The sequence below is a fragment of the Saimiri boliviensis genome, chromosome 4 (assembly GCF_048565385.1).
Source record: "Saimiri boliviensis isolate mSaiBol1 chromosome 4, mSaiBol1.pri, whole genome shotgun sequence".
In the NCBI taxonomy this organism is placed as follows: Eukaryota; Metazoa; Chordata; class Mammalia; order Primates; family Cebidae; genus Saimiri; species Saimiri boliviensis.
In genome coordinates, this window is record NC_133452.1 from 105938022 (window position 1) to 105953508 (window position 15487).

General features: G+C 39.2%; 2 long non-coding RNA genes across 3 annotated transcripts in view; both read left to right on the forward strand.

Moving 5' to 3' along the window:
- The window catches only part of LOC141584152 (uncharacterized), a 309735-nt gene that overhangs the window by 241108 nt on the left and 53140 nt on the right, over positions 1-15487 (forward strand). The window lies entirely within an intron of this gene.
- On the forward strand, positions 9801-10683 carry LOC141584151 (uncharacterized). The gene is made up of 2 exons (XR_012517092.1): positions 9801-9968; positions 10310-10683. It is a non-coding gene; the product is annotated as an uncharacterized LOC141584151 (long non-coding RNA).

The window sequence follows — 15487 nt, forward strand, 5'->3', positions numbered from 1 at the left end:
GTTTCACCACTGGATATATATATCCAGAAGAAATCAATATACTGAAGAGATATCTGCACTCTTACATTTATTGCAAGACTATTTACAGTAGACAAAATATGGAATCAGACTAAGTACCTATTAATGAATGAATGGGTAAAGGAAATGTAGCATATATATATATATACACAGTGGAATATTATTCATTCATAAAAAAGAATAAAATCCTGTAGTTGTGGCAACATGGAAGGAACTCGAGGACATTACATTAAATAAAGTAAGCCAGAAAGACATATATCACATATTCTCACTCATATGTGGGAGCTAAACAAAATGGATCTCATGAAGATAGGGAGTAGATCTGTGGTTACCAGAGGCCAAGAAAGGTAGAGGGGAGTGGGGAAAACAAAAAATACATAAATATAAAAAAAATAAAAATAAAGTTCAGACAAAGGTATACTATTTAAATCAATTCCATCCTGAATCCTGTTGCAAAGTGATAAATCATACCTATAATGATTTTAACATAAATTCAAACATTTCAAACAGTGGTTCTGATTAAATAGAATAACATCTTCACCTCTTCCTGAAATCAAGTTTAAAAGGTCAAGTGTGCTTTGGGGTAAAGTATTACGTAGGTTTTATTTACAGGGCTGCTGTAAACCATTGTTTACTTTGAAACTTAAACCAGACTTAAAATGGTTCCAGAGAAGTAAGCTGCCTGTTGTCTATCACCTTCATTTCCATGGGAGTTGCAAAGTACTCACCTAAGTCCATTTTCCAGGGCAGTATTTACAGGGATCAGAAGCAACTCTAATTCTAGTGACCCAGATACTTTATAACCTTCATGCAGGGACCTCAGATCCAGACACTTGCTTGTCCCCAGTTGAGTTCTCCCTCTCTCATAGGCATTTCTCAGTGAGTAAAGAATGTATGAGATAGGCAGCACATGAAACTTTGTCAGTGACTGTACTTTTTGGGATGGCCAAGCATTTACTGCATGCTTCTTCAGTGCCAACTACTTTTCATGTATTATTCCTCTTCATCCCACAAGCCTATAAAATAAGAACCACTATTACCCTCATCTGTCAAATAAGGAAAATTAGGCTTGAAGAAGTTAAATAATTTGTCCAAGGTCACTTGGGGATTGGTGCAAACAGAAAAATCATTATTCCGCCTACTATGATATTCTGCTAAAAATTTAGCATCCTCCAGGGTAGAGAAAGCCACAAGCCAAGAAGAGGCTTGACTATGATCTGGATTTTGGAGATGAGGAAATTGTGACAGAACTGATTGCAGCTCTATAGTGCTTCTGTGTTACGGTAATGGCTCCACATTTCTTCTTGGACATTAAGTACCATGTGGCACTTCCTGGCTGGTGTTTTTAATTGCTGATAGAAGACCTCCAGCAACACTGTCTTCTCTGGTGAAGTGATCAGCAATTTTGAAAATAGATGTTGAAATGGAAGTAAAACAAGATCAAAAAGCCTATCCTGGACAATCACCTGGACTAGCAGTATACACTGTGAGAGGCAGAAATCAGATTTTTTAAGTTAAAACTGTGATTTTTGGAGTTATTTAATAGTACCGCACTGTCGTTCTTATCCAGCCTAATATGAGAAAGGTAACTGCTCCTTTTGCATAGTGTTTCTTAATTTTGCAACAAAGTTTACAGAGCAAACTTGTGGTAACATACAGAAGAATGTGAGAATTAGGGCCCACATCCATTGAATTTTAATGAAAACAGAGTTTTCATCTCCATTTTGATGCTTAGGTGTGTGCAAATGTGTCTAGAATAGAACTGGGATTTCCTCTTTTCTAGATCAATAAAACCCAAATTAGTTGACTTTTCTGGTCTACTTCAAAACATTGTTTATATGTCATATCATTTGTTTATTTTTGATTTTTGTTTGCTTTTCCTTTGCCCAAATACTGTGGCAGAGGAAGCTTGCCGTATGTTTTATGATTAACTGATAAACTCATTCATCAGAATTATTATTTGTTCATTATAGACAATCCTCATGAACCCATTAGGGCAAGACCAAGAGAAAAATAAGCACAAATCTCAATTACTCTGCCTTGGCCCAACTGCTTTCTGTGTTCAGATAGTTTAGTGTCAACAGGTTATGGTTTGTGTGTGTGTGTCTGTATATGTTTTCTTTTTAATAAGTTTCTTTCTTTGAAACGGCTTTGTTTTCATGATCAAGTTGGGAAGTTTTATTTTCTGGGAAAAGAAACTGAAACTTCTCTACCAGTTACTCAAATGGATTATTTATGCCTCATTAGCATGACTTATCTCTAGAAGGAAGTATGATCGGACTTTAAGTGTGTTACTGAACTGCTGCTGACAGCTGGAAACAAACTATACTGCAAGCAAACAAATGAAAATAGCAAAGAGACTTTAACCTGGGAGTTTACAGAAAGAAACTGATGAAGGGAGGTTGAAGAGGCAAAGTGTGGAGCAATGGAGGCAGTTCTGGTTCTCATCGGAGTCTAACATGTACACTTGATAGAAGTGCTTGGCATCTGGTAACGAGTTTTGTCCATTAAGGCTGATAAGAAATGCTAATACATTTTATAGAAGGCTCAGCCAAGAACACCTCACAAAAGGGAAAAGTGTAATTCTATAAAAAGTCGGTATCTTTTTGTTTTAGACTATTTTCTGCTGTTGTAACAGAATACCACAGACTGGGTATTTTATAAAGAAAAGATATTTACTTGGCTAATTGTTCTGGAGACTGGAAAGTCCGTGATAATGGTGCTGGACGTCTGGCAAGAGTTTTCCCATGGTGGAAAGTGAGAGGAAGAATAAGCCAGCTTGTTAGACTCAGGGAGAATAGGGGCTGAACCCTTATGATAACAAACCCATTCCTGTGATTAATCCATTCGTGAGGGCAGAGTTTTTATGACTGTATCACCTTTTAAAGATCCCACCTATTAATACTGTCACAATGGCAATTAAATCTCAGCATGAGTTTTGGAGGGCCCATTCAAACCATAGCCCTTATAAAATGACTTGTTTCTGAACTAGGACCATAAAGAGCCAGATAAAGAATTTGCTTTCTCCAGAGAAAGTTAATTCTTTCTATAAATATATCATTTATTCATTTACTCCACAAGCATTTATTGACTATCTACTATGTGCCAGGAGCTCTGCTGAATGCTCAGGATAAACAAGACACATTTTTACCCTGGAAAGTCATTACTGTCTGTTGGTTATATCTATAACCTTTATGGTCTGTAGGGGTGATATAGAGTGGTAAGATATTTATCAATTCATAGCAATTTGTGACCAGGGATATAGTCACAGGTAGAGGGTACATCACAGAGAAACTAGTAATGAGGCATGAGTAAAGTGGAACCCAGATCAATGCCACCTCCTCCACCAAGCCTTCTTGCTCTTAGTCCATTTGCACAGACTGAATAGCAGATTCTAGGGAGAGAGCAAAATGACCTGAGATGTTCACATGGATAGTAAAAATAGTATGATATTTTTAACAATATTCAGGAATACTGGAGGAGGAGCAGATGATGGATTAGTAACAGACATGTTGAGTTGGAGGCTCCTATCGGATACCTAGGAGATATTTTGTAGGCAGTGCATTTTTAAAAAACTTGAACAGTGATTTTTTTTTTGAGGCAGTGTTTTTCAGTGTCACCCAGATTGGAGTGCAATGATTCAATCTCAGTTCATTCCAACCTCCATCTCCTAGGCTCAAGACATCCTCCCACCTCAGCCTTCCTAGCAGCTTGGACTACAGATGTGCACCACCACACCCAGCTAATTTTTTAATGTTTTTTGTAGAGATGGGTTTCACCATGTTGCCCGGGCTGGTCTCTCGCTCCTGGACTCAAGTGATCCACCTTCCCAAAGTGCTAAGATTATAGGTGTGAGCTACCATGCCGAACCCAGGGTTTTTTTGTATTTTTTTTTTTCCCTCAAGTGCTTGACACTGCCAGTTGCTAGAGATATAGGGACAAATAAACAAATAGGGGAAAGATGTGTGTTGTAACTCACAAAGTACTCTGATGTACATTCTGTCAATTGGTGTCAAACAGGAAGCAGTTAGCATGTTCAGATCGAGTAGAGTTCGATAAAGAAACTATTTGTAGGGGTGTCACCACAGTGAAGCAAAATCAAGGTAATATAGTATCCCATTGCTAGTAATAGTAGGACGTCACTACCAAGAGGAGGGTGTGGTTACCCATCCCCAGACAGTATATACAGTGAGTACGGCATCCCATGGAGAGAGTCATTTGACAGGAGCCATGGAGCTTCCCAGGGAGGGAGCACATGTCCTGCTAGTGCCTCTGTTTGCCCAAACAGAAGCCCAAGGATGAAGGAGCTTTGTTGGAGGCCCTCCAGCTGAGCTTCATGGGGCCGGAGTTAGGGAAGAAGGTTGGGGGAGAGTGGATATAGAGGGGCAAACAGAGGCTGTCCAGGACATGGACATTAGCTCGTGGGTATTTACAATGGCCCCATAATAATGATTGTAATAACTGACATGAATTGAGAGCTTACTATGTGCCTGGCAGTGTGTCAGGCCTTTACATCTCATCAAATCTGTACAGCCACCCTATGAATCATTATTCACACTTTCATCAAGGAAGACTTCGGGGCTTGGTGACATTAATTTGCCTTTTCGCCCAGCTAAAAGTAGCAGAGCTTTGCTATGACCCAAGGAGTCCATTGCTAGAGCCAGGATGCCTGGCTGCCTGCCCATTTTTCACTTAGAGAAACAGACGCTTATACAGTTTAAAGGACTGATTCAAGTTAACATGGCTGTGAAATGATGATTCTGTGATAGATTCAGTTTTTCCTCTAAGATGTCCCATGACATCTTGCAGTAATGAGGAAGGTGGGTGAGATGGGATCATAAGAACACAAAGGCAGTTTGAGCTGAACAGAGGGCAGATTTGCATTTGCACTGTCTGTTTTCTTTAGGCTATGAGAGTAGTGTGAGTGAAATCAGGAAGGTGAAAAGTGTGGTTCCATCAGGCTATAGTCAGAAGAGAAGAGAGTGACAGAAAGGCTGCTAGGCACAGCCTTTAAGAAATCAAGGGGATAAAAGATGCCACAGAAACCAGCTGCCTAAAAGGGGAAGAATTCAATGAAAGGAGAACCAAGAGAAGCTTAGAGGGATTAAATTATATACTCAAGAAAGTAACAATAGGAGCAGCAACAATGTTTATCTCACTTCAAAGTATTGTTCTTTTTAGGAATGCACACAGCCTTTTTTATATAAGCCCCTATTCCACATCGGAAGTGCTGGAGTTTTCTAAAATTCCACACCCTTCACTGACTCTTAGCAGGAAACCTGAAGAGACTAGGTTCTGAGCTGACCAATTGAAATGCTCCATTTTCCTGAGATTCCCCTAACTCCCTTCTCCCTACCTCCTTTCCCATCCTACCCCTCCTTTCTAATTGTATTTGAAATAACTTAATTTCCTGTGGGTGAGTATCTATTGCTCCAGCTGATAGTTGAGATCCACCATGCTAGGCATTGTTTCTAGGTGCATAAATACAGCGGTGACCAAACCAGATATCAATTGATAGCAATTTGTGACCAGGGATATAGTCACAGGTAATCTCTCTACCTCAGGAAAGCTTAACTTCTTCCAGGAAGAGAAAACGTAAAATGTATAGTTTTTCAGCTAGTGATAAGTGCCATGGATAAGAAAGCAAAAGGGAATTTTGATAGAGGATACAATTCTGCATAGACAGGCGAAGAGATGACATTCAGAAAAAGCTTAGTGGATGGGAAAGAGGGCCATGAGAATATCTGGGGAAAGAACATTTCTAGAAAACAGCAGAAGCAAAGGCCTGAGGACTCTGGCTTTTTCTCTAAGTGAAATAGGGAGACATTGAGGTCTTTCTCCAGAGAAAATACATGACTGAGATTAAGTTGTAAAAGGCTCATGGTAGCTGTTGTGAGAATGGGCAGTAGGTGGGCAAGGCCAGAAACAGAGACCGGCTAGGATGCTATTGCAATAATTAGGGGGAGAGATTATGAAAGCTATGTTGGAGTGGTGAAAAGGTCAGATTCCGGGTGTATTTTGGAGACAGATATGACAAGATTTGCCACCAGATAGGATGTGGGACAGAGAAAAAGAAGAGTCAAAGATGAGGCCATGACTCTTGGCCAGGAAAGGATAAAGTACTAAAAGGATAGAGTAGCTGTTTTCTAAGTTGGTGAACACAGTGGCAGGGGCAGTTCACCCTTGAGCATGTTAGGTTTGAGATTCCTGTTAAACATTCAAGGAGAGATGCTGAGTTGGCAGCGGCTAGATATGGAAGTCTCCACTTCAGGGGAAGGGCACATCAGCATGTAGATGTCACTTAAAGCCATGAGGCTTCTTGAAGGGTTGTACTTGGCTAAGTGCTGATTTAAAAGCACTCCTGCCTTCAGAAGCAATGTAAATGAATGCAACAAGTCATGGAAAGAGGCAATGGGCAGAGGATTGAATAGTTGTAAATCAGAGTTCACAAATCTTACCCAAAGGTGGCAGCTACGCCTCAGATTCAGCTGATTTCTGCTGTGCTAAATGTACAAACTGGCCCAGTGGCATCAGAACTCCCCAACAAAAGACACTTTTCAGCCCGCTAATTGGTGACCTCTGCCCTGCAGGCCAGAATCTGGAAATGTGGTTCTATGTTTATTCCTCAAGCCCCCATTACCATTCATTCAGTCTCTTCTCTGCTCACAGGCTCAGGGTTTTCACAGTTTGCAGTGCTTGATGTTGTGGGCCTGGGTTCTGCTTTCATTCATAAATCTGGGCTTCGCTTTCCAGAACACCAGTGGTGTGCTGAAACTGGCTACTATTGGCTCATGTGAGCCAATCTTAGATTTTCAAAAATTTTGTAAAGATGGATGATAAACACAACCATTTAAAAAATTATATAAACTTACAGTTACATAAATTGTATTAAAAACAAGGTTAAGAATGCTCAAAGCTTACCACTTACTAATTATTTTACTATATTTTATTATTGTATATACTCCTGGAGTTTTTTCCTTCAATTGGATCTGTGTTCTGGAAATACTACATAATGGTGTATTTCTTCCCAACTTTGCTTCCAAGAACTTCATGCTGATAGCTTGAAATAAACCATGTGGGAGTATTTACACCAAGGAAATTGTCAAACAATACAAACGAGTCCTATTTTTCCTGGAGAGCCAGTTTTAAATCTTTACCAGCATACCACTGTACAAATGTCATCTTTGGGACCGCACCACAGCTGGCTGATTAAAACTAGAAATGACAGTGGCAGACAGACACAGAGAGATTAAGTTCAGACACACAATTCCTAATTCCTGACAGAATATTTACCTGATGATTAAACAAAAATAGGACTAAGAAATTGTTACCTACGTCTTCAGAGACTGGCTTTGAAGCAGCCACGTCTACAGTCTGTACCTCCTGCTTTTCCAGTAGCTATGACAAAGATTGATGGGATAAACAGCAGAAGGTCAACAGAGCCATGCCCCAGGGAATTCCCCGGAGAAGAGCTTGACATTTTGAGTCAGTGTTTTCTGACTTCCACCCAATGATGTACGCTAATATAAAAATGCAATGGAAGACCACATTGTTTTTCCTCAGCATTCAAGGAACACATAGAGATAAGGCAGAAGCAGGACAGTGGAGAAATCATTCTTTAGGAAACCAAACATGTAAAAAAACTCTTCCTTTATAATTAATTTTTCTCCAACCATCTTGGAAGTTTTCAGGCTGGGTGTAAGATAGCTCTTAGGTAGGTAAAACCAAATGAGGCTCACTTTCTCCTTCCAGGTTTCCTGAAGCAAACCTTTTTCCTTCCTTTTTACATGCCCTCTCCACAAATAGAGTTGGTAAAAAGTATCTGTTACAATGACCCGGACTTTACCATCCATGGCAAATCTCTCTAAATTATAGGCTTTTCCTCATAGAGACCATTTACGGTGGGCATAATACAAGGCTGTGTTCAACCATGCCACTCTTTGAACTAGCTGTACCATGTTATTACCACACTAAACTGGAGTAGCCAGTTTTTCTATAAATAAATATTCTTCTTGTTGGGTAGATGAAAATCCTTAGTAGCAGTTCCTATATTATTGATTTGCTGGTTTCTAGCCTCTCTGCTGGGAATGCCTTTTGAGTTGTTTTGAAAAGAGAAGTCTTGTAAACACTTGACTGTTGCTGAACTCAAGAAAAATCTGATTAGCAGGGAATCAACAACATTATTACTCAGCTGGGTTCCCTGTAATTCTTCCATCTTTGGGCCAGGTGGGTGGATGCGGGTGAGGAGGTTTCAAAGAGATTGCATGCTCTTCCTGGATTCCATTTGTTTCTTTGCAGCAGTCCTTTAATTTCTGTGGCTTTGGAAATTGAGCTAATAATGACAATTGGAACACAATTCGCTTCTTCTCTGTGAAGAACAAAGCAGAGATTATTGGCTTTGACAAGACAAAAGTGGTTAGAAGATTAATCAGTCACTCTTTGAGACTCTCCATCACCACATAAAATAAAGTCCAGGAACTCGCTAGGAATTGGATAGCTCTTCACACAGCCTCCTAAGACCATCCATATATCATGTCTTCAGGGCAGTGGTTTTGTTATTGCTGTTTGTCTTGCTTTCTTTCTTTATAAAACACTATAAAGAGAGATGTGTATTCGAGGTATTAAAAGGTAGGATGGCTTGTAAAAGCCTCAGATGCCATCTGAATTCCTTCACTGCCATCTCTGGGGTTTCTGCAGCTATATCCTCTGACCCTGGCAACTGCTTCCTGGACAGGAGACCCTGGTCACAAACTTGTGTCACCAGAGTCAAATCAGCCCTGTGGATCTCAGCCGAGTTCCAATCTTTTGCACCCATTCTGATGTTGGTGTCTTATAAACTGGCTCTCATACACATCTCTATGCTGTTACCTGAATTCTCAATATGTTTCTTTTGCTTTAGGGCTTGGCTAAATTATGCTGCCCTAAGCCAGACTTATCATGATTGAGTCCTGCTACCTCATAGCAGCCTCTATTCCTGGTAGGGTCTACCTGCCTGACAGAGGCGCACGTGGCCACTGATGGCTACATCTGCTGCCATGTGCCCAATTGTTTGGCCTTTTACCCATTATAGTCTGATTCTCAGTCCTGCTACACATGATTCACAAGAGAACTTTTAAGAAATACTTACCCTGGGGCCCCATGCCGAAGAATTCAGTCAGTTGGTCTCATGTGATATTGAGATTTTTAAATTCAAGGTTCTTGCTATGATCAGAGCTGTTTAGGGTGTTACCTCATAACATCCCTACAATTTATATATTGTAGTCCTAACCCCCAGTGCCTCAGAATGTGACTGTATTTGGAGATAGCATATTTAAAGAGATAATAAGTTAGAATGAGGTTATTAGGGTAGGCCTTAATTTGACTGATGCCCTTATAAGAAGAAGAAATGAGAACACAGAGACAGGTACATAAAAGAGAGATCATGTAAAAACAGTGAGAAGACGGCTATCTAAAAACCAAGAAGAGAGGCCTCAGTAGAAACCCACCCTGTGAACACTTTGATCTCAGACTCCTATTCTCCAGAACCATGAAAAAATAATTTTCATTTAAGCTTCCCAGTTTGTGGTATTTGTCATGGCAGCCCTAGCAAACTAATAGAGTCCTTAAGTAGATTCAATAAGCAGCCAGGAGTGGGGACCACTGATCTAGTGGTTCTCAATCATCAAGTTACTTGGAGGGTTTGTTAAAGCACACATTACTGGATCACACCCTCAAGGGGTCTGGCTCAGTATATATTCTGGCCTGACAATTTGCGTTTCTATCAAGTTCCCAGTGATGCTGACATAGCTGGTACTAGGACCATATTTGCAAACCACTGCACTAACTTATTCTGTGTTTTAGTTGGTTTTTGAGTCTCCAGCTTCCCCTCTCAACTCCCAGCCACTTTATGGAACACGCTCAGTGCTCAGGGGTCTCTTGTCCTTGGCCCTGGTTCTCCCTGGGCTGACTAGGCAAGCTACTCTCGATTCATACACATATTTCCTTAGAAACATGGACAATTTTAAATGAAAAAAACATGTCTGGGAAGAGTTACGGTCTCAATACTCCTGTATATGTGTTTGTGAATTTATGTATTTTTCCACAAAGAGTTTCAGGCAACTACTAAAACTTGGATGAACTGGGTCACTGCACTTCTGAAGATCTGAATAAATGTTTCAATTTTAATACGTTAATATTAAATGCATTTTATAGTTTCTGTGGGATTAATACTAAGTATTAAAATATTTTTTCAATGTATTAACATTTGCTTTGAAGAGCCAAAAAATATAATATTGCTGTTGCATATTTGCAGAAACTTTGCAGTGTGCCAGTAAGATCCTTACTCACGTACTTTTCTCTTGTGAAGCTAATCACACTGGACTTTTAAGCCCATTCCTGACATCCAGTCTTTGACTCTGAATTAGCTGAGGCATAAGAACTTCACTGCAGGAAGATCCTGTCCCTTGCTTGCTCCTAAACGTGCCTTTAAAGTTCAGTTTGACCAACCCACCACTGCAAGCGCTCTAGAGGAGAAGACAGCCTTGCTGTGTCCAATCCACTTTAGTTTATACATTTCTTGTCACTCACATTTATGCTCCCACTGAATAGGACAGTGTAAACCATGGATTAAGTATGCAATAAATGGTTGTTGAATGAATCAGAAAATTAAATGCATTCTTCACAGAATATGTTATTTCTGACCTTTGTGCCTTTGTGTATGGTCTTACTTCTAGGTTGCTTGACCCTATTCTTTACCTAAGTTGGATTTCAAGATTTTGTTGAAAAACTTACCCTGAACTGAATTTAAGCCCTAGCATTGTCCATAACTGTGCTCTTTCTCTCCTTTGCTTTGAAATTCAGTGGCAGTTGATTTAGTAATCCTGTCAATAAGATAGGATCCTATCAATAAGAGCCCTGTGTAAAGTGCAGTCATATGGATAATCTCATTTTATCTTTATAAGAGTCACCTTGTTGGTGGGGAAACTTTTAAAGGCTACACTTTTCTGCCCCATCTAAAACCAGGTAAATGAGAACATCCAGAGGTGAGTGCTGCAAATTATCATCTTATAAATGTCTTTGTGATATTAATGTGCAACCAAGATTGAGAGTCAAACGGTCCACATCTGTGGCACCGAACATCAAACATAAGTCTTCTTTGGATGAAATGAGCTCTTACAGTTGGAAAGAGATTTAAAAATAGTTTGAAAAGTTCTCCAATTTTGGTCTCTCTGCTCCATTTTCATTTTTGTTTCGTTTCCACTCCTCCAGGTTTCAGCTCTTCTCCACAGCTTGGAACCCAGTTCCTCCACCTGTTTCCTAGACTAACAATTTCAGTCTCCTCTCACTTCCTCCTGTTTCCTTCCCCAATTACCACGAGCTCAGCAAAACAGAAATAAAAACCATTCTCCAACAAGCTCTTGGAGTATCTCAGTCCATCCCAACACTAGTATCTTAACTACCTTTTCAAAGAAAATAAGTCACTTGAGAGAAAGGTTGAGCATGTCTTTTTAATCTTTGGTTACAGTCATTCAACAAATGCAAGTCCATTATTTTTCCAGCAATAAGTCTCAAGGCATAGATGATGCAGGGATTTGTAAATTGGGTTAAAAATTTTGTAGTTTCCTTATTGGGGGCCATTGAAATGTTCTATACTGGGGAGTTACAGGTTCAGAAAAGTATTTGCAAAAGATAGCAAGGACTGCAAATAAATTCAAGGGGACTAAGAGTTAGGAGACTATTAGAGACAAAGATTGGAGTTGTGAAGAAACAAATGGGAAAATATTTCAGTGATACCATTTATAAGGCAGCTTAAGATGATACAATACCCCATTCTTTGTGTTGTTGCATTTGCTCATGAGGGAATTAGATGTCACCATACAGGGGATTTCCATAATTTAAAATGTGTTATGAAATAGTATTTTTATATCTTCTTAGAGAGTACAATTTATCACTTCTCAGCCTTGCTTTCCTTTTTAAATTAAACATAAACTTGGCTCTTAAACAAAGAATGAGAGTAGGGAGCCAAGGGTAATTAAATATAAACTTCTGGATTTCTCTTCTTTATCAACATTGGTTTCTGATGTATGCATTCTGCAAACAGAAAAATGTTTTATATCCAACAAACAGAGGTTTTAAGTCAGCTGGAAGCAAAGACAAAAACAAACCAACATGTCTCATCTCTTTCTTTAATCTGTTGCTTTGTGCACAGCTCTGCATGCTTTTACTATAATTTGAGACCTTAAAAGTCATTAAATCAATTGACACCTGAAAGTTACAATGTAGTGGAACATCTAGAGGCTGTACCCCACATTTCATGCATAGATTACTGCTCAGGGTCCACTAAACTTCCTGACATTCAACGCCTTTTCCATGACATCTTAGTGGGGATCACAGAGAGCCCCGTGTAGCCATTGTTAGGGTGGCCATGTTACAATATGCCTAGCACAGTCCTAATTTATACCACTGACCCAGGCCTACTTTTAACCTTGCTCCTGTCATTTTTAAAAGTGTCCTGATGTAGACTATGAATCATTTGATCATCCTAGCTGTGAAGGATAGAACAAATGTTTGTGTTGTGAGTGGGACAAGGTTCTCTAAAATAAGACAGTTCACATTTCCTTTTCTTCATCATTCTCTGAGTACCTGAGATTTGTGAGACAGGATCATGGACTTCAGGGAGTTGGAATTGGGGATGACCAAAGGAAAGGAAGCTGAGGTGGAAGGGGAAGATTAGTATTCAAAAACTGGATTTCTCAAAAGCTCATCATACATGAGAGGAGACATAAAAGAGCTAATGGAGTTTACTATTAATAACATACACAGATTAGCAAATTGGATAAAAAGCCAAAACCCATCGGTGTGCAGTATTGAGGAAACCCAACTCACATGCAAGGATACACAAAGGCACAAAATAAAGGCATGGAGGAAGACTTACCAAGCAAATGGAGAGCAAAAACAAGCAGGAGTTGCAATTCTCATCTCAGTTAAAATAGACTTTACACCAACAAAGATCAAAAGAGACAAAGAAGGACATTACCTAATGGTAAAGGATCAATGCAACAAGAAGAGCTAACGATCCTAAATATATATGCACCCAATACAGGAGCACCCAGATACATAAGGCAAGTTCTTAGTGACTTGCAAAGAGACTTAGACTCCCACACAATAATAGTGGGAGACTTTAACACCAAATTGTCTATATTAGACAGATCAACAAGACAGAAAATTAAAAAGGATATCCAGGATTTGCACTCAGACCTGGAACAAGCAAACCTAATAGACATTTACAGAACTCTCCACCCCAAATCCACAGAATATACATTCTTCTCAGTACCTCATTGCACCTACTCTAAAACTGACCACAAAATTGGAAGTAAATCACTCCTCAGCAAATGCAAAAGAATGGAAATCATAATAAACAGTCTCTCAGACCACAGTGCAATTGAGTTAGAAATCAAAATGCAGAAACTAACTCAAAACCACACAGCTTCATGGAAACTGAACAACTGGCTCTTCAATGCTGACTGGATAAACAATGAAATGAAGGCAGAAATAAAGATGTTCTTCAAAACTAATGGGAACGAAGACACAACATACCAGAATCTCTGGGACACATTTAAAGCAGTGTCTAGAGGAAAATATATAGCAATAAATGCCCACATGAGAAGCAAGGAGAGATCTAAAATCAACACCCAGTCATCAAAATTGAAAGAGCTAAAGGAGCAAGATTAAAAAAAAACTCAAAACCTAGCAGAAGACAAGAAATAACTAAGATCAGAGCAGAACTGAAGGAGATAGAGACACAAAAAAAAACCTCCAGAAATTAATAAATCCAGGAGCTGGCTTTTCGAAAAGATCAACAAAATAGACCACTAGCCCAATTAATAAAAAAGAAAAGAGAGAATAATCAAATAGATGCAATAAAAGGGGATATCACCACAGGTCAATACATCCAGGAGCTGGTTTTTCAAAAAGATCAACAAAATATACAGACTACTAGCCAGATTAATAAAAAAGAAAAGAGAGAATAACCAAATTGATGCAATAAAAAGTGATAAAGGGGATATCACCACAGATTCCACAGAAATACAAATCATCATCAGAGATTATTACAAACAACTCTATGCACATAAACTAGTAAACCTGGAAGAAATGGATAAATTCCTGGACACTTGCATCCTCCCAAGCCTAAACCAGGAAGAAGTTGAAACCCTGAATAGACCTATAACAAGGTCTGAAGTTGAGACAGCAATTAAGAGCCTTCCACATACAAAATAAACCCAGTTCCAGATGGGTTCACAGCCAAATTCTACCAGACATACAAGAGGAGCTGGTACCATTACTTCAGAAACTATTCCAAATAACCCAAAAGAGGGAACCCTTCCCGAATCATTTTATGAGACAAACATCATCATGATACCAAAACCCAGCAGAGATTCAACAAGAAAAGAAAACTACAGGCCAATATCCATGATGAACATAGATGCAAAAATCTTCAATAAAATACTGGCAAGCCGATTGCAACAGCACATCAAAAAGCTTATCCACCATGATCAAGTAGGCTTCATCCTGGGGATGCAAGGCTGGTTCAACATACACAAGTCTATAAACGTAATCCACCACATAAACAGAACCAAAGACAAAAACCACATGATTATCTCAACTGATGCAGAGAAGGCCTTTCACAAAATTCAAAAGCATTTTGTGCTAAAAACCCTCAATAAACTAGCTATTGACAGAACATATGTCAAAATAATAAAAACTATTTATGAAAAACCAACAGCCAATATCATACTGAACGGGCAAAAACTGGAAGCATTCCCTTTGAAATCTGGCACTAGACAAGGATGCCCTCTCTCACCACTCCTATTCAATATAGTATTGGAAGTTCTAGCCAGAGCAATCAGGCAAGAAAAAGAAATAAAGAGTATTCAAATAGGAAAGGAGGAAGTCAAATTGTCTTTATTTGCAGACGACATGATTGTATATCTAGAAGACTCCATCATCTCAGCCCCAAATCTCCTGAAACTGATAAGCAACTTCAGCAAAGTCTCAGGATACAAAATCAGTGTGCAAAAATCACAAGCATTCTTATACACCAATAACAGACTTAAGGAGAGCCAAATCAAGAACGAACTTGTGCCATTCACAATTGCTACAAAGAGAATGAAATACCTAGGAATACAACTAACAAAGGATGTAAAGGACCTCTTCAAGGAAAACTACAAGCCACTGCTCAACAAAATAAGAGAGGATACAAACAGATGGAGAAACATTCCATGTTCATGGTTAGGAAGAATCAATATCGTGAAAATGGCCATACTGCCCAAAGTAATTTACAGATTCAGTGCTATCCCCATCAAGCTAACAATAACCTTCTTCACAGAACTGGAAAAAAACACCTTAAACTTCATATGGAACCAAAAGAGAGCCCGAATAGCCAAGACAATTCTAAGCAAAAAGAACAAAGTGGGAGGCATCACACTACCGG